The sequence below is a fragment of the Lacerta agilis genome, chromosome 4 (genome assembly GCF_009819535.1).
Source record: "Lacerta agilis isolate rLacAgi1 chromosome 4, rLacAgi1.pri, whole genome shotgun sequence".
NCBI lineage: Eukaryota > Metazoa > Chordata > Lepidosauria > Squamata > Lacertidae > Lacerta > Lacerta agilis.
Window position 1 is genome coordinate 61,673,208 of NC_046315.1, and position 18,779 is coordinate 61,691,986.

Below are 18,779 nucleotides of genomic sequence, written 5' to 3' on the forward strand. Positions count from 1 at the left end.
TGATAGCTTAAAAAGTGGGGAGGGGGAATAAGACAGAATCATAGAGGATAAGGCTATCTAAACTAATCTTGATCACCCCATCTTGTGGTTGCAAATTCTATACATTAATTGTGCACTGTGCAAGTTACTTTTTGCCTGTCCTGACTCTTCTGCCAATCAGCTTCATTATGAGAGAAAGAAAAACTCTATATCCACACCCTGTGTAATTTTATGCACAAGACCAGTAGGGTGTGAGATGCCATGTAATTTCATCACTGCTGTTTGTCAGAGCCTACAAATCTCTAGCCTTGATCTAGACCAGCCTTTCTCCACCCTGGTATCCTCTGGATGTTGCTGGACTCCAGCTCCCATCTGTCCCAGTTAGGATGGCCAATGGCCAGAGATAAGAGGACTTGTGGTCTAACTCATCTGGAAGTGATCAGGTTGGGAAAGCCTGGTCTAGACACATTTTGGATTGCACTTGGGCTTTATAGGATCAGGACTCTGATCTGAACCTTCTCCTTTGACACTGGATTCACAGAATCCAGCACCAACAACAAAGTATAATTTAATTGTAAACTCACTGGCATATTTAACTTGCAATCAAGCCTCTGCAAGTTTCTTCGAAGCATACAAATATATCATTAAACTTTGATTTCCTTGAGAGAACTGAAAGTTACTAGAAGTGAAAGGAATAATATTTAATAGGGAAACCAAGACACAGATCCAGCAACAAACAAAAATCTTAAGCAACCTTTGAGCCCCATGGAAATATTTCCAAGACCTTTACACCAAGAAGGATATGAGTCTGAAAACCCAAAACATAGCTGTGATTTTTCTTTTTCAACTGCAGTGTAGTCTTTGGATAGCTGAACAATTATTTACAGTCATCTCTCAGGAATTTCAAAAACAATTTTAGAAATACCTGCTACTCTTCCAATGATCTCAGTTCAGGGAGTAGTGTTGTTTTCTCTCTGTGGGTAATGAAACTTTAATGATATTTCCCAGCAGGGGCCTAGTTGAATCATGCAAAGAAGGGGAGAGGGATTCCCAACAGAAAGCTCTGAAATTAGAAATCTTTCAACACATTCTTGGTTCTATCATCTTTGTTAGCTACAAACCAATTTGTTTTAGCCAATTTTTAATCAATTTCCCCCTCTGATTAGTTAATTTTAAACTTTTCAAAGTTTTCTTTTTATATATATCACTCTATATCCTCAGTGCTCACCTCTTCCTCCTGGTGCCATCACTGCCACTTCACATGCCCTCTCTGCTCAGTGGGGAGAAGAAGGGGAGCAGGTTGTTGCTCTTTCTTCAGTCAGGACTCACTTGTTTGGAGGAGACAATGTAAGAGGCAGTGACAGCAAGGAGGATGACTAGTTCAGGGCCTCTAGCAACACGTGGTCTTCAGAGGTGCCCAGTAATTCCAACACTGACACTGGCTGGCTCCTGGAACTCCTGCCCCTCAGTAGATCCTTAGCAGGGGTGTGCATCAGATTTGGACAAATCCTGAATCCAAGGTTGAGTGTCTTGGAGGAATTTGGAGCCTGTCCAAGGTGAAGCAAGATTGTTACAAAACTGCATGAATTGAAGCAGCGATCCCTGAAGCACTTAGTGGTGCCTCAGTGATCCAGACAATTTTTAAAATGCTGCAGATGAGTGTCTACTAAAAGTGAAACTATGGCTCTAAGCTAAGTATAAGGAAAATGCCAGGGTGTTGAGGAAGAGCAAGGGGAGAGGGAGCTTCTTTGCAAAATTGAAACTTAGCTCCCTAGTTTAAGAAAAAGTCCGGGATCAGGAGGGGGAGCTCCCTACTGGGGAAGGAACAACTTTGTAAGAGTGAAACTTACATATCTAAACTCAATGAAGATGCCAGGATGGAAAGGGCAAATGGCTGAGGGAAGCTCCATGATAATGGGTCATTCCACTTTATAACCAGAGAGGGATTTTGCCTGTAAAGTGAATCCCTTTTAGTTCTTTGCATGGGAGCTCTTACTGCTGCCACACAACCCTGCTAAGCAGCTGTTTGGAGGGAAGATGTATTGCAGAGGGCTCCCCCCTTTAAGTACATTTTGTTTATGCTCATGGGAGACCAGAACATTGCCCCTGTGAAAGTGGGCAGTCGCCTGTAGTCAAAACCAAATCTTGTGGTTGGTGCATACTTCCAATCCTTAGTACATCTCCCCAGCCACCATAGCACTTTCCACCTCATCATATCTGTAAGCCATGGCCACCCCTTCTTATCTGCTGTCTTTGTGCTTTCTTCTGCAACCCTTTCCCCCTGTAGGTTTTGTGGCAAAGCTTTCCTTGCAGCAAGATAAATAAACTCTCTGGGCCTTCTCACAGAAGTAAAGCTTAACTGTAAAAAGGGGGGTACCAATTTCCACAAACAGAGAGCTTACATGGCTAGGTGTATCTGGGTTAGCTGAATTAAAAATCAAAACCAAAACCAAAACCACTGCTTCTCACTTGCCCAATTTCAGTATTTAGGAACTTAAAGTCTATGCACAGAGTGTTGGCTGAAACAGCTTTGGTTTGTACATTCAACTTGCTTTGGTGCACTGCAGATCATCTGTTAACTCTCCCCCTCTTTTCTGTATATGTTGGAGCAATGCCTATGCAGTACCTGATGTCTGCATATAGCACACAGCAGGGAATACCATCAGAGCAGTTGCTACATGGAGATCAACACTGAGAGCCAGAAGGGAAATTTATTAGGGCAGGTAAGCCTCAGTTTCCTCCCCCACCCCATCTCATCCATTTTGTAGGAACAAACTTCCATCAAGCTTTACCACCAACCATATTCATCTGGCATTTCCTGCTCCGTGGGTCTATACAGAAATAATCTGGCTGCTGCCTCTATGTTCAAGACTTGTTGGAACACATAGGCAAATGCAAGGAACTTTTCCGCACTGTGGATTAGGCGAAAAGCCAGAAAACAAGCAGACATCATAGCACAGAGTAATGGCAGATATTATTAGAATATTTTGCTCTATGCCTTTTAGTGAAAATACTTTGAAATCTATCCATCCTCAAGTAGTGGTTAGGAGACCACCAACATGTTTAAAACAGCAGCAACCATGACAAAATACACTAAGACATGTCTTTCAAAGCAGTTTGTACATTTTAACTCTCCCAAAGCAGCTATCAGATAAAACAGTTTACATATCAACGGAGTGATTAATATTTCCAATATTTCAGTATTATATTCATCTTGATATCAGTCCTTTCCAGCGGTGGAAGGTAATGGGGCAGGGCAGTGCTGGACCTCTGCCTGTGCATTTGTGCAGTATTGACCTACCTGCCTCCTTGTCTCTCCTACTCTTCCTCCTGGTAAGCAGCATCAATTCTATTGCTGGGAAAGTGCACTGCAATGAGTCCTATGCTGATTTGCTCTTGCATGGATAGCAGGGCAAACGGATGGCTAATGCCCATCATTTTTGCATTGTGTTCTTGTACTGGTGTATTGAGCTAGGGATGAGGAAGCAGGTTTTTTTCTGCTACTGTTTTTCTGTTACTATTTAATACTTTGGAGATGCCATTACGTAGATGCACAAAGAATAGAAAATGGTACCAAAACCACACCCCTCCTCCTAACAGGAGAGTCAGAGCAGTTCTGAGTCCTATTGTGTCCAATGGGACAGATTCCTGTGCCCTGAGCATTCCATGCTTTGTCAAAGTAGCCACATGGCCAGAAGGCACAGAATATCAAACATTTCCACAGCTGCTAATTCCACTTACCACAGGGATCATCGGACCAATCTCTTTCACTGCAGTCACCTTCTCATCTCAAGCTTCATTGGTCCCTATCTGTGGCTAGAAGAGAGAAAGTATAAAGAAAGGTCAGGGGTTAAAAAAGGCAAATCTTTATTTGTCAGAAGAACACATGATCGTTGGGGGCTTCTTCATTGTGCTCTGCTCACTTTCATGAGCTTCTCAAGAGCAACTTGAAGGAAAAGGAGAAGAACTTTGTTTATGATTGGATACGAAGTGCTGTTGATTTGCCTGGGCCATTGCTAAGGTTAGAAACAATTACAATTTTATTAGCACCATTAGTTCCTTCTGGGGGATTCTCCAAAGTGCCTTTGGCTAAATGGCCCCTGCCACAAATGTTTACATTGTCACCTTTCCATCAAGTTCTCAATCATGAGAAGTTACTGCACAAAGAAATCAATGGCTGGAGTTGCAGCTGCCAGCTACAGAATTTTGTACAATGCAAAATACTTGGCCTAAGCATGGGGGGGGGGAGCTTGTTGTAGATAAGATTCAAAATGGAGATGGGGAACCTATGCCTTCCACTTGCTGGACTACATCTAATGCCACCCCTGTCAAATGACTGTTAGCCATGTAGGCCGAGTCTGAGGAGAACTGAGAGCATAGCTGTCAACTTTTCCCTTTTTTAAAGGCAAATTCCCTTATTCCGAATAGGATTCCTCGCAAGAAAAGGTAAAAGTTAACAGCTATGCTATGATTGGGAGGAGTCACACAAAATCTGGAAGACCACAGGTAGGGATGTGTGAACATGCCTCAATCTATTACAATATTCATTTTCACCGTCATGTGACATTTTCCATTCTGCTGTGTTTCATTTTGTGTCCATTGATGCAGAAATACATGTATTTTAATGTATTTTTACACAGCACAAAATAGGCACCTATATCTCAACCATCAACAGATATTTGCAAATCAATTACCTTCCCTGCATGTTCTCTTTCAAAGTTAATGACTTTCCAGAGGGGTAGCCCTGTTAGTCCTTTGAAGCAAAAAGAATAAAGACCCTTAAAGACAAAGTTAATGAAGTGGCTAATGCCCCATTACCAAACCATCTATGGCTGGATGTCTACCTGTTCATGTCTACTTAGAAATAAGTTCCATTGAATACAGTCTTCCTTCCTTCCTGGTAAGCAAAGGTGGGTGTCATGAACTGGCAGGACAACAGGGAGGAGGAAGAGGAGGAAGAGGATCCCAACAAGGGGTGTAGCCGGGACTGGGACACACGGGGGCAAGCAGGGGAAAGGGAAGGAAGTACTCACGGGGTGACATGATGGTGAAGGGATGGGGAACAGTGCATAGGAGCTGGAGCAGCAAGACCCATCACCAGAGCCAGAGGGGCTCCTGTCTCCACAGCAGGCTCTGAGGCATAGGGAGCAGCAGGAGAGGTATCCTAGGAGGCTGAGGCAGGCAAGGGTCCACAGCCCAGCTCACTATCTGGCCAGGTGGGGCTCGTTAGCTCTGGGAGAAGGAGTGTGATTTCTCAGCTGGAGTAGGCTTGGAATAGATGAGGGTCACCTGCCTCATCAAGCCCAGATGTTGCAGACAGCATGCAAAGTACAAAAGGGAAGCAGAGCTGAGGTGCCTTGTCTGTTCAACTGCCTATGTTAATGGACTTTGATTTGGATACTGCTGAACCTCTATGGGACTGTGCTTTGGGTTTGACTCTGGACTGTCTCCTGACTGCTGGACTTCAGACTTGGCTACTTGGATTGATCCTGGACTGTGTTTCCTGACCCTTGGACTTGGCATACTGACTTGCTGCCAGGTAGGCCCATGGTTCACAACATTAGGATTGCAGCAACTCTCACAACCTTGCTTTCACAGTTCAGTATAAACTTCTCATTCTAGCTAATTTCCTGAGGTATCATGGAGGGACATTGAAGAAAACTTCAGAGAGGAAAGGAAAGGCATTTTAAATTTAGTATTGCTTTTAAAATGAAGATCTAGGGTGATGAAAAATGGGCAGTTGAAGTGGGTTCTTCCCATTTTGAGAAAGAGGCTAAGACTTTAACTGAAGAGCAGTGATAAAATCCTAACCGCACTTACCTGGAAGTAAACCTCAAGGAATTCAATGGGACTTACTTCTGAGTAGATATTAGGATTGAAATCTTAGTGCTTATAGGATTCCTTTGGCAACAAGCAACACTTCAGAAATAGGAAAAGCAAATAGCCAGCTGCATACTTCAATGAATATGTAAATAACATATATTACAAAACAATTTATATATTTTTTTGTATAATGTGTGCATGTTAAAAAAAACTGTTGTAGAGAGTTAAGGTGAATGGCTTTCACAGCAAGGGTCTATGCTTCAAAACAGTAGGGGTCAAATGGGTAGGTGGAAGGAAATTTGTTTGATAGTCCATTTTTAATGGATTCCTCTGACGTTCCTCTTCCCTTATGTCTTACGATGGGTGGGCACAAACAGTGGTATTTATTTCACCTTTGCTATTATGTACTCTGGTTCAGCACTGCATGGGGTAAGTTTGGTATCAATTAACTACTTGCATAATAATTCCTGTAGCCATTTCATTGATTGTGGTTGCTCTTCATCAAAATGGCAAAACAGCTGTGACTAGCCTTGTGATAAGTTTACCATACCAAAGTTTTTCTGCGCAGTCATGTACCCAGATAACTGTGTGGTGAAACTATGTGCTTCCTCCTTTTGTGAACCAACTTTAACGATGCCTACTTTCAGGTTGTGGTTTGACTGTGTTTTAACAATGCAATTTTAAAAGTGTTTTTGAATAACACTTTTGTTTCTGAAATACAACTATGAAATTGCCACCAAAGAATAAGATTTCCTCAGATTTTTAGATTTTGAGGAGCGAAGCGTAATATTCAGCTACTGAATTTTTCATGGTATCACTATGCTAAGAGTTGCTTTCCAAGATACAGCAACGTTTTGCACTCTGAGGGTGATTGCAAATCACTACAATTCCCGTAGGCTGGATGGAGCAGATGGAGTGGAAAGCACATCTTAATTTGTATGACTGTATTGCATTTAATGCAGAAAGCCAGTGTACTTGCAATAGGCAACTGAGTACCATATTTGGGCTGGGGACCCTTTTGACCTCCAGATGTTAAGCTACAACTCCCATCACCCTGATCATTGGTGGTGATGGCTGGCGTTGATGGGAAATGGAGTCCAACAACATCAGGCGGCCCAGAGATTCCCAAGATGGAAAGCCTAAAATTGATAACAAAACACATCTTTGCCAGAAATCATTTATCACAGGATATCCTAGCAGACAGAAACTGATCTTTGAATAAAGTAATTTATTATGCTAATCATTATTAAAACACAACTTTTTTGTCTGGGTAGTACATGTGCGTATGACTATATTATTGAAAAGAAATTAATAAAGGGAGAGGGCAGGAGAAAATATAAGCTTAATGTAATTAAAAAATAGCCTCAAACAAGTTCAACTTGAGGGTATTCTTTCACCAGGGAAGCTGTTTCTCAGAAGGAGTTTAACTGCCCTGGCTTTTTGATCTTCATGCAGAATTAACTACGACTCATCAAAATTTCATGGCCTATAAACTACACCACTTCATCTTTGTACCACCCAGATGAAATACCAAAGTGTGACCATGGCATTTAGCAATACAGTGGTACTTCTGGTTAAGAACTTAATTCGTTCCAGAGGTCTGTTCTTAACCTGAAACTGTTCTTAACCTGAGGTACCACTTTAGCTAATGGGACCTCCCGCTGCCGCCATGCTGCCACAGTACAATTTCTGTTCTCATCCTGAGGTAAAGTTCTTAACCCGAGGTACTACTTCCGGGTTAGTGGAGTCTGTAACCCGAAGTGTTTGTAACCTGAGGTGTTTGTAACCTGAGGAAACCACTGTAAACTAATGGCTGGGTGGGGTGGGGGTAGAAATTTGTGATGGGTGTGTGTAGGGAAAGGCTATAGTGCAGAGGAGAAAGTAATACCTAACATGTAAGATGCAATTAACAGTCTAAGGAATTGGAGAAAGGTCTGACAAGTAATTAAAGGAAGAAATATATTTTCATAAATTATATGGGGTAATAAATGAATTCACTGATCAAGGCCTTATAGTCACAATGTGCTATAATCCTGTACATGGATATTACAGTAGTGGGGCCCAGTAATTAAAACAAGCTAAAAATGTAGCTTTGGAGCTACATCTAAAAGTTCACACCCCTCAACTGCCCTGTTTAAATTGGGACATCCTGTTTTTGGGATCTTGCAGTCATGTGACTATGACATAGATGTCAACCCTCCCTGCTGTTCCCCACTGCTATATACATAGGTGTCAACCCTCCCTGCTGTTTCCCAATGCTATAAGGGAATTTTCCGCAAAAAAGGGAAAGGTTGACAGCTATGGACTATGCAGCCTATGTGCACAGAGCAGGCTCCTTCAGATTGCTTCCCCATCATGTGGTTGGTGGGAGCCAGAGCCAGCAGGGAATCTAAACAGTGGGGCTGATGCCAACAAGTGGAATTATGTGACAACTGAGCACCTGAAATGGGCTCCTGTCATGGTAGGAACTAGGTCAAAAGATCTTCAAAATGCTTTCCAACCTCACAACTCTTTCCCCTGTTCTGCAAGCCCAAGCTGAATATGTATCAAATATGTCTCTTTAAAAAGCTGCCATGTTTATTTATGTACTTGTTAAACCAAAAGATTCAGCTACTGATGCTGATAAATGTAATCTCCGACCATCTTCAAAGGGCCAGCCCAAGCTGTAAAAAATCACGGATGACATGCTAGCTTGCTTAAGCCCAGATGAATGAGAGATTTTGTACAAGGTGCTTTGCGATGAATTTTTCATGTTCAACAGCTAGTCTCTTGAGCTGGAGTTCTAGCTGTCAAATCAACCACTGGCATTCCATCTATGCCACTTAATAACCTGGAAGGGGACAGTAGCGGCATATTCAGCACAGAACCCATTGAGGTACAAATTACAAATCCACGGCATTGTGTGGCATTTATAACATTTGTGTATGTAAGTCACACATAATCCATGATCAGTCTGAAAATAGTAAATGAGCTTGTCTCTCCGGTTGAAAAAGAATAGGGTATGGACTACCATAGCAAATTAGCAACTTGAAAACGGATGTATGTCCTCTGAGCGCTGAAAGCTTTGAACTGGAACAGTTGAATATTACACCCCACTCTCAGGAGATTTAAAAGCAATTGCAGTACAAGAATAGCTGCTTATTAAGAAAGCTTTTAAAAAATGATGTTAATGGTCTATACTCCTGGGCTAAAACAATTACCAAGCTGTGATCTAACTAATAGCTTTTTATTAATTAAGATCCTTGAGGAGAATTTGCATGAATACCTCCTTCCTATCTTGCTAAACAAAAAGTTATGGGAGACGGTGCTTTCTAATCTGATGAAAAATAAGTTTGCATAGATCCCTGAGTGCATTCAGAATATCTGTCTACACAGGACACTTGAACTCTGAATATGTAGAAATAAACCTAAAATTAGACAGAACACAATATAATAAGCACATCAAATGGCATTTCATCTGGCTCACATGCACCTCTCCGAGTCAAGGGCTGTTTTATTTACAAACTAATGTAGATTAAGATTGTAGCTGAATGGTAAATGGATCTAAGGAATCACTTTATATTTTGAGAGTAACTCCCTACCTACTCCCATGTGACTTCAAGTAAAGCAACCTTGAAATCCATTTGTCAGGTGGTTTCCAGAGATTCTGGAACTTTCTGAGGAAATGGTCTGGTGAAAGCCTAAGAATAAATTATATGTGGATGTGGACAAGGTGCTTGGATAGGTCAAGTCGACCACTTGCTCTCTGGACACTTGTCCACCTTGGCTGATAAAAACTAGCAGGGAGGGGAGAGTTGGCTGGGCCAGGGAGGTGATTAATGCCTCCTTGCAAGATGAGGTTGGCCCTGCCTGCTTTAATGAGGTTGGGTAAGGTCAGTCTATCCAGCTATCTTTAACTGTTGACTTTTCAAATACATATTTTTATATAATGAATGTGTACCATACTTGGAGTCTTGAATAATTTTTACAATTGATAAGTGAATATGAGATGTCAATATGATGATGTATGTCTGTGTTTGGACTGGCACAACAAAATTTGTTCATAAAAATGGATAAATGCAATTTGAAAAGCCTTCTGTTGTCATGTTGAATTTTGATCTAGCACTTGCTATCCAGGAGCTCTGGCTTTCTATAATGCAAAGCATTTACCAAGCCAATTAATATTAGAAAACTCTGGCAAAGTTTCCAGTCAAGGTACTGCACAGCATTTGCTTCTTTCAGTTATTTTAAAATTATATATCAGTGAAATTAAATGCATTTCTAAATCCATTACTTGCAGTAATTAATGAATCATGAACTCCTTGAATATGGAATTTTTCTCTAGTGTATTTATCAAAGGACTGCTTCAAACATAAAATATCTGACCCACCCCTCTCAGATCAATATATTTCAATTGGCTAGGACTGAATAGATATTTCTGTTTCACACACACACACACACACACACACGAAAGCTGGACAATGATACTGTGTTATTCTGCCTCTTTAAAGCAGGTAACACTTGGGTGGAAAATCTTGGAGGGAATAAGTTGGAGCAAGTTTTAGCATTTGCTACATGAAAAAAAGTATTATGGGCAGATCAATTCAGTGGGAGTGCTGCTTTTATACTAAAGTTTGATTTAAAATGGCAATTTGAGTGAGCAATGGTTTGGAGCAGTAATGTTCACATTCATATGATCTACAGGGGAAAATTGGTTCTGGCAGGGTGAGCACCCTATTTCAGTTTCCGAAAGCAATCCGGTGCTAAAGTGGGGTGAAATACTATTAGCCTGAAACTTGAAATATACCCATCATATGCATGATATTGCAGTGTGTGTAGAATGGCTAATCCAGGGCACCATGTCCTGTTCAATATGATACTTGTGTGCAAATTGACTCCCTCTTGCAATGACTGGGAGAGAGCTCCTATTCCTCACAAGAGCTTAAAGGTAAAGGGACCCCTGACCATTAGGCTCAGTCGTGTCTGACTCTGGGGTTGCGGCGCTCATCTCGCGTTACTGGCCGAGGGAGCCGCCGTACAGCTTCCGGGTCATGTGGCCAGCATGACAAAGCTGCTTCTGGTGAACCAGAGCAGCGCACGGAAACGCCGTTTACCTTCCTGCTGAAGCGGTACCTATTTATCTACCTGCACTTTGACGTGCTTTCGAACTGCTAGGTGGGCAGGAGCTGGCACCGAGCAACGGGAGCTCACCCCATCGCGGGGATTCGTACTGCCGACCTTCTGATCAGCAAGCCCTAGGCTCTGTGGTTTAACCCACAGTGCCACAAGAGCTTATCTACAGACTAAAATGCCCAGGAAAATTCCTGGGCACTGTGCCTATGGCAGCCTTAACACAGCATAAGTGGAGAAAACTGGTGCTGTCTCTTCCAAAGCTGTGTCCTTGAAACAAACATATACACCAGCCACAGTCATGGGTTGGGAGGGTTCTTTAAAATCTATCCTCACACCTCTATAGGATGCTGAAAGTGGCTGTAATGGCCACGGAACAATTCTAAGGGCATTGTGCTGAACTAGAAAGGGACTCTTTGTATTCCTGCTGATATTTTCTGGGTATAATGATTCTGGAAATGCCTTTTAATTCTCCCCAGTAATCTAGTTCAGAGTTATGATTGCAATTTGGAACCAATGATTCTCTAAAGAATCTTAGCTCTTTGTAATTGGACTGATGATTTAGTTCAGTTCCAGCAATTCTGGCAAGACTCTCGTTTCAAAGTGTGGTTCCAAGGCATGAGAGCATAGACAACGAAGACTCGCCTGTAATTTTTATATAGACAGACTCTCACAATTAATCCCTGTCACATAAAGGAATAATATGGTTAATATGTGGGAAAGTAAGTCTTGTTTTTATTGTTTGGCAGAAGAGAAAAGGTTTATTTTGAAATATAAAAGGGTCATTCAGCTCTTCATCTTTTTTTAAAAAAAAGTTTTCAGTTTTGTATGTTTTTAGTATAAAATGGAAACTGTTGCTTCAGGTGTTAGGAGGCTAGCATTCAGTGCTTTGGGTTAAGAGTTCAAATCCACCCTTAAACTGTTGAAGTAGATCAGGCATCCCCAACCTTCAGCCCTCTAGATGTTTTGGACTACAATTCCCATCATCCCTGACCACTGGTCCTGTTAGCTAGGGATCATGGGAGTTTTAGGCCAAAACATCTGGAGGGCCACAGGTTGGGGATGCCTGAAGTAGATAGACTACTAGATCAAAGGGATCCAAGTTCAAACCCTTTCTCATTGAGTGTTCTTGGGCAAAGCACCATCCCTCCCCAGTCTAAGTTATGTTGCAGGTTGTTGTGAGTGCGAGGTGTGATTAACTTATGCACTTTGGGAGGAAGAGTGTGTGGTATGTGAGATAAATATATAACAGTCCAGCACACAAGCAACAGTTAGATGTTTCATCCTTTGATATCACTGGAAAAAATGAACCCCCTTGTGTGTGCGTATAGCATTTCTATATTGCCTTTCTGCCAAGGCCTCTACCCATCCCCCAAGAAACTAAAAGCAGCTTCCAACTGTAACATATGCATATAATAAAACCAACTACACAAAATCCATTAAACAACATAAAAAGGTAATCTTGCTATGCCTACCAGTGGGACGCAGGTGGTGCTGTGATCTAAACCACAGAGCCTAGGGCTTGCTGATCAGGAGGTCGGTGGTTCGAATCTCTGCGACAGGGTGGGCTCCTGTTGTTCGGTCCCAGCTCCTGCCAACCTAGCAGTTCGAAAGCACGTCAAAGTGCAGGTAGATAAATAGGCACCTCTCTGGCAGGAAGGTAAATGGTGTTTCCGTGCACTGCTCTGGTTCTCCAGAAGCGGCTTTGTCATGCTGGCCATGTGATCCGGAAGCTGTCTGTGGACAAACGCCAGCTCCCTCAGCCAGTAAAGTGAGATGAGCGCTGCAACCCCAGAATCATCCACAACTGGACCTAGCGGTCAGGGTCCCTTTACCTCTACCTCTGCTATGCCTACAGGCAGACTTATTGCCATTTTGACTCTGCCTTTTTTCTTTTTTAAACAATTTTTATTTTACATATAATCACAATATGTAACATCGTATCCTCTTATTAACTGTCTTGGCTCAACCAAGCCTAAACGACTTCCTCCCTCCCGCCTAATGGTTTACAAAATTTAATTTTGCATTTTTTTCATTTCACTTCCTTGTTATATCATTACTTAAGAGATTATATTACTCAACCTGAATAGGTAACTAATTCATTTTACAAATCTTTAGATAACTCTGCTAATGATGTTAATTGCTTACAGTGGTCTTTCAAATATAATATAAACTTGTTCCAGTCTTTTTGGAATACTTGATCTCGCTGGTTCCGAATTCTTCCTGTCAGTTTCGGCAGTTCTGCAAAGTCCATCATTTTCATCTCCCCAGTCAGCATGGCTAATGGTCAGGGATGCTGATAATTTTAGTTCTTGACATCTGGAGGGCACCCTGTCCTAACACCTCTAGCTTGAATGTTACACAGCTCAAATTGCATGTTATGCTGCACACACTCCCCATCCTTTAAGTCTTCTATTTGAAACACCACCTGCAAGAGCCCCTGATCAAATGTCAATGAAAATTGCTTGCCTCTGAAGCTATTTGCTCCAGGAAGAAAGCAGTTTTGGGTTGCAGTAGCTGCTCCCCCCCCCCCCAGTTCAAATACCAGCTAGCTTTAATGGTGAAGTGATTTTTCATCAGGATCATGGTGTGCAAGCAAATGCTAGAGAAACTCCTCCCGGGTATGCCACAGTCCCAATCCTCTTTAGGCCCTGTTGCTGCTATAAGTAAGTAGAAACCAGCCAGAAAAGAAAAAAAAAATGCTAATGTAATGTGAGGTTTGACCGTGAGAGTGCTGCTGCACACGGAAGACTTGAATATATTACCTGATTGTCACAGCAATCTTCGTGGGCCAATTGTAGTCTCAAATGAAGTCGGGTACTTTGCCACTGATTTTACTAAGTCAGATGAGCTTCTTCCTGCATAGCAGCCTGTGGCTTAACAAAAATGCCTTCATGGGATGTTAATGCTTTCACTGATTAGGTCACAGTAGTTAGAATAACAGATTGGAATGGGAACGTTTTCAGAAGGCTATGGGCAACGTAATGTTTTCCATTACAGGCAAAGCACGACTCATCTGTTTGTCTTTTAAAGCCCCTTGCCGAGATCCAAATGTTGCTGTTACAGTTCAGCCCTCCTTCTGTGTGAGCTCCAGAGGGAAAGCACCTCTTCTGAATACTATTTTGCTTTGTCTGAAAAATCCTGCAGATTTAATTGACTGCATTCAAATTCGATTGACAAATGCACAGATACCACACTGTCTTTGCCCCCGCCAACATGCACCACAAAAAGTCAAAAAATGTAAGAAGTCTCTTTTTGGATCAGACAAAAGGCCTGTCCAGTCCATCATTATTTCAATGGCTGGTCTGATATCTCCCTCACATCCTGCTTGGGGAGCCCACAAATATGGCATGATGCAACTGGCTACCTCTTCTTACAAGTCCCAGCAAACCAGTAGTATCTTAATTTGTAGCTCCTACATTTATAAAACGTTAAACGTGTTGAAGACACTTGCTCATCCACTAGTTCAACTGTGTTCCTGGTGGCTAACTCTCAGATAGCTTGCTGACAATGTAGTGCTGCAGGGATATTATCCCGAGCAGGCTGGTGGATCAAAGTCATTGGCTGCACTCTACATCAAACTCGGCACCAGATTTCAGGAAGGTGGTTCCCTCACACAGCGTGCTGAGCTAAAAGGGCACAAAATTGAGAAGATCCATAACTGAGATCTATTTGGGGGCTCCAAATTTTTGCCATACTACCAAAGATTGCCAGACTCCACCCCTGATCAAACTCAAGTTTGGATAGTGGCAAGTTACTCGACATCACTGGTACACCATCTCATTATGAGGGCTGCTATACGTCCAGGATTTCAAAGGCAGAAGTGACGTCCAGGGGCAATTTCCAGAAGGAAAGAAAGCTCAACAATTTTGGCGTGTCTGGGTTTTTACTGGCAACCCTACCAATAACACACATTTCACCCCAGCACTGTGTTTGGGAAGGTATACAAAGTGCTTTCCCTCCCTATGGGAGTGCTGAAGTGGGAGGCACTTTTCCTACTCCCACTGCTGTAATGGGGATGAAAGGAAAAATTATTCAAAGCTCTCTTTACCTTTGAAGAGCATCACTGCTCTGTCTAGTGCAGCACGAGTGTCAGAAGGCCTTAAAGAGGTGGTGCTCCTTTCTGTTTCCTCCATCTTCTGACAATGGTGCATGCCAGGGAAAGAAGGGTACTTTTCAAAGGTAAAAAGACCAAAAGTGGATGGCAGGCCACCAACTGCAGGCTGCAGAGTTGCTCCCTTCATTACATGTTTGTGTTATCATTACCTCTACTATCTCCACCCACGTCGTGAACAGCAGACCTATAGATATGAGTGCAACATTTCCCAACCCCCTGAATGAAGGAATATATGTAAGAGAGGTTGCAGCAGAGCACAGTGACCCATATGAATTTAGCAAGAAAAGAAATCCAGGAATGAAATATTTCTAGGTTCGAAAACTAAGCAGCTGCTGAGATTCCAGACCCATGATCTTTCCAGCCATGTATTGCTCAGGATCCCTTAGAGTCAGACAATATCCAAGGCCTTGTGGGAGTCATACATCCACGAGCAACTCCCACACAGCTATGAGAATGAGTAAATGACCCAGCGCCATGGGCCTGAGCCAGTCATGTGGGTTTTTTCCTAGGCTTTGTACCAAACTCTACTTCATGTAACCCTCCCCCCCCATTTCCCTATGTCCCTCCCTTTCTTTGCTTTAATATAGCAACCTGCTCCTGTTTCTGTATGGAGTAAAATTGATCCATATAATTTGAGCTTCATGGGTAAATTATTAATTATCCCGATGTAAATTTTGAGTTGGCCTTTGGCTATTTTCTCTAAATATGCTCCGTGCTTGCATACAAGGTTGAATAAACCTGCACGGCTTTCTCCAGCTGTCTTGGCAAAAGTATTACCTGTGGAAGCCAATGAACCATTTATTATACATTACCCTTACTGTGCCCACAGTGAGACCACTTAAAATGTAGCTGAGGAGAGATTAAGAATATTCTTATTAAATTACGCTGCTGTGGTATTATAAATGAAATTATATTGTGCTAAATGATGTGGGCTGTTTGTTTGTATTTTTTGAAAATGGGTAATCTAAAAATAAAAAGACGGCAGGGTGCCAGCCGTTTTCATTCTCTGTCGCTTGCTTAAAACTGGAAGGAGTCGATGCAGTTCTTGACAATCTGCTTTGAGTTTTATTCTCATCTTCTGCTTCAGGAATATGGTCAGAAGAGCTCTTCTGCATCAGAAGCAGCTCTGGTCTGTGTTTTATGGTAGCCAGCCAGGTTCATTGGTAGTGGGGTGAAGAAGTCATGGCCAGACTTCCTTGCTGTTGAGTTGCTGCTGCTTACTGGGCACAAGAGGGGTAAGGGTTTGCACCCTGTTGATCTCACTGCCATCTCACCCATCCCAGCATGCAGCAGTGATTCATTGCTACTGTTCAGTGATGTAGTGGAGGAGAACGTATTTTAGGCAAAAGATCAGTTACTTCAGATCTGAGCTCTTTCAGAACACTTTGGCGAATACCATCTGACCCTGGTTACTTGCTATTTTTCCTTTAATCAAAAAGTTCCAAAACTTTTGTCACCTCTGCACGATTTAGCTTTGCAAAAGTACGTCACCATTGTTATATTTGAATAAAAATAAGCACTCCAAAAATTGACAATTACAGGTAATCAATTTTCTGCCCCCTTTAAACCCCAATAGTTTCAGAACTTTTGCCATATGTATAGTTTTTCATATTCTCAAGTGCACTTCCGTCTGTGTCCCTTGCGTGTGTTTTCCTTTTATTTGCCACCTCTATGTAGGCTCACATTGCTAATTAATTCCCGGCTGTCCTGCAAAATTACATCCTCAGCATATCCCTAAGAAATATTAATGAGGATGCAGGTAGTAAATCCATAAGAAGCATTTTGTCTAATAAACCCATTCCCTCCCAAGAAGGCAGATACATATATAAATAAAATGCATCCCTACGACATATCAGGGTACGCCAAATCAAATTCATTGGTATGCTGAAAGGATGCCACCAGTACAAGAGGCAAAAAGCAGGATTTTGGTATAGTAGTAGTTCTGTTTAAGAGGTCAGACCCATCACTGGTGATGGTATAAGGAAATGGATGGCCAGAGCTATATTTTTTTTCTAGAAAGAGGTGCCAGAACTCACCTCCCTTGTTCTTATAATGGCAATGGCACCCACCTGAGAGGTGCCGGAACTGAGTTCTGCCAAGTTCCGGCTGAAAAAAAAGCCTAGGGGTGGTACAAATAAAAGGACACCCATTTGAGTCAATGAATCTCAAGCTAACTGCCTCCCAACCTCCCTGCCGTATCGGAGGGTAGGAGTCCAACTAACTCAAGAACCAATGATGCTCAGCACGAGAAGCCATTCAGAACCAAGAAGGGAACACCAATGCCCTATAAACAAACTGTGCATCATTCCTGTGTATCTGTAGTCTCTGAAACGCATTCTAAAGCAGCAACATAGAAAAATCAGGCAATTGCAGCAAAACCGAACATGCTCTTTGTACACTGGGTAGAATTTTGCTTTGCGGCTGGTTATAGTGCGGCACTGTCTAAGCTACGGTGTAACTGCGGCTGAGGTACTCATACCACAGAACTGCCAAGCCCTACAGTTGCTCCAATTTCCTATTTGACTACGAAATGGTTTGATGTAAATGATATGATGACAGAAGGGAAGAAAGAAGTGGAAAGGAAGAGAATTTTAAAATGAATAGCCAAAGACATCAAGAGAAATGACAAGGCATTCATGAGCTATCCCAGAGAATGAGAGAGGAATTTTAAGAAGATACCCAGTCCACTAACTAGACTGGGGGAAGACAGTGGAACAGGAGTGACAAAATACCAGGAAAAAAAATGCCAATAAATTATGTATCGCTATTGACCTCATTAGCTGAATAATTCATTTGTTGAACAACACCAAACTAAGCTCCAGCTGAAGGAAAATTCAGCAAATAAAAATAGAATCAGTAACGGAACAAGATCAAGTCAAAATCTGACTCAACTAGGGATGTGGGATAAATTTGATTCTGTTTGCACCTCAATGAGAAGCTGCCTAATTCAGGCTACTTGAGCCAGTAAACGAACCAAAACAAATTAGCCGTCAAAATTCTCACTTCTCTGAATTTTGCAATGTGTTTCTGAAGCCAAACAGTGTGTCATTAGGGATGACAGTGTACAGATGAATACATTAGTAAAAATAACAAACATAAATTACTGCTTGCAAAAAATGTGTACATTAGTCAATATTGTATACAAAAATGTGTTTCAATTCACACTAAAATACTGATGAATTTTTATGAATTTAAATGAATTGCTGCAGAAACATAGAGAATTACATTTATGATTGGGGGAAAAACCAACAACAACAAAATTTACAATATGTCCACCCCTAGTCTCCTCTAATCAAAACTTTCTTAGAACCAAGTTTGAGATCCACATGAATTAGTCTGTAATGTTAGTGTTGCATCATTCCTGTGTATTTGTGGCCTTTGAATCACACTCTAAAGGAGGATTAAACATCTGCAGCAAAATTGAACATGTTCTTTCAATTTAGAGGTTAATGGGGGGAAGGTTGATCCTAGAACTGTGCTTTATGGATAAGAGTAGTACAGCACTGTCCAAGATCGAAAGGTCAGAAAAAGAGGATGCCTGTCACAAATTGCAGGACATGGCCACGTCTAGAAGGGATGCCCCCAAAGTGTCCTGAAAACATTCTATGAGCTGGTAACAAAAAGATATAATCCATTTTCAGACATGTAAAAAGAATGTGTGAGGGCTAAGGATGGGGGAGGAATCCACCACACTTTCTGATTCCAAAATGGACTCTCCTGATTCAATCCTAGAGGATTATGACCTGCAGTG

At 41.9% G+C, this 18,779-nt stretch overlaps 1 long non-coding RNA gene across 1 annotated transcript in view; it reads right to left on the reverse strand.

Annotated features, from left to right (window-relative positions):
- LOC117045822 overlaps window positions 1–18,779 on the reverse strand; it is a 113,813-nt gene that overhangs the window by 73,299 nt on the left and 21,735 nt on the right. The window contains exon 2 of the long non-coding RNA XR_004426478.1: window positions 3,721–3,795. This is a non-coding gene — a long non-coding RNA (uncharacterized LOC117045822). The remainder of the gene's footprint in view (window positions 1–3,720; window positions 3,796–18,779) is intronic.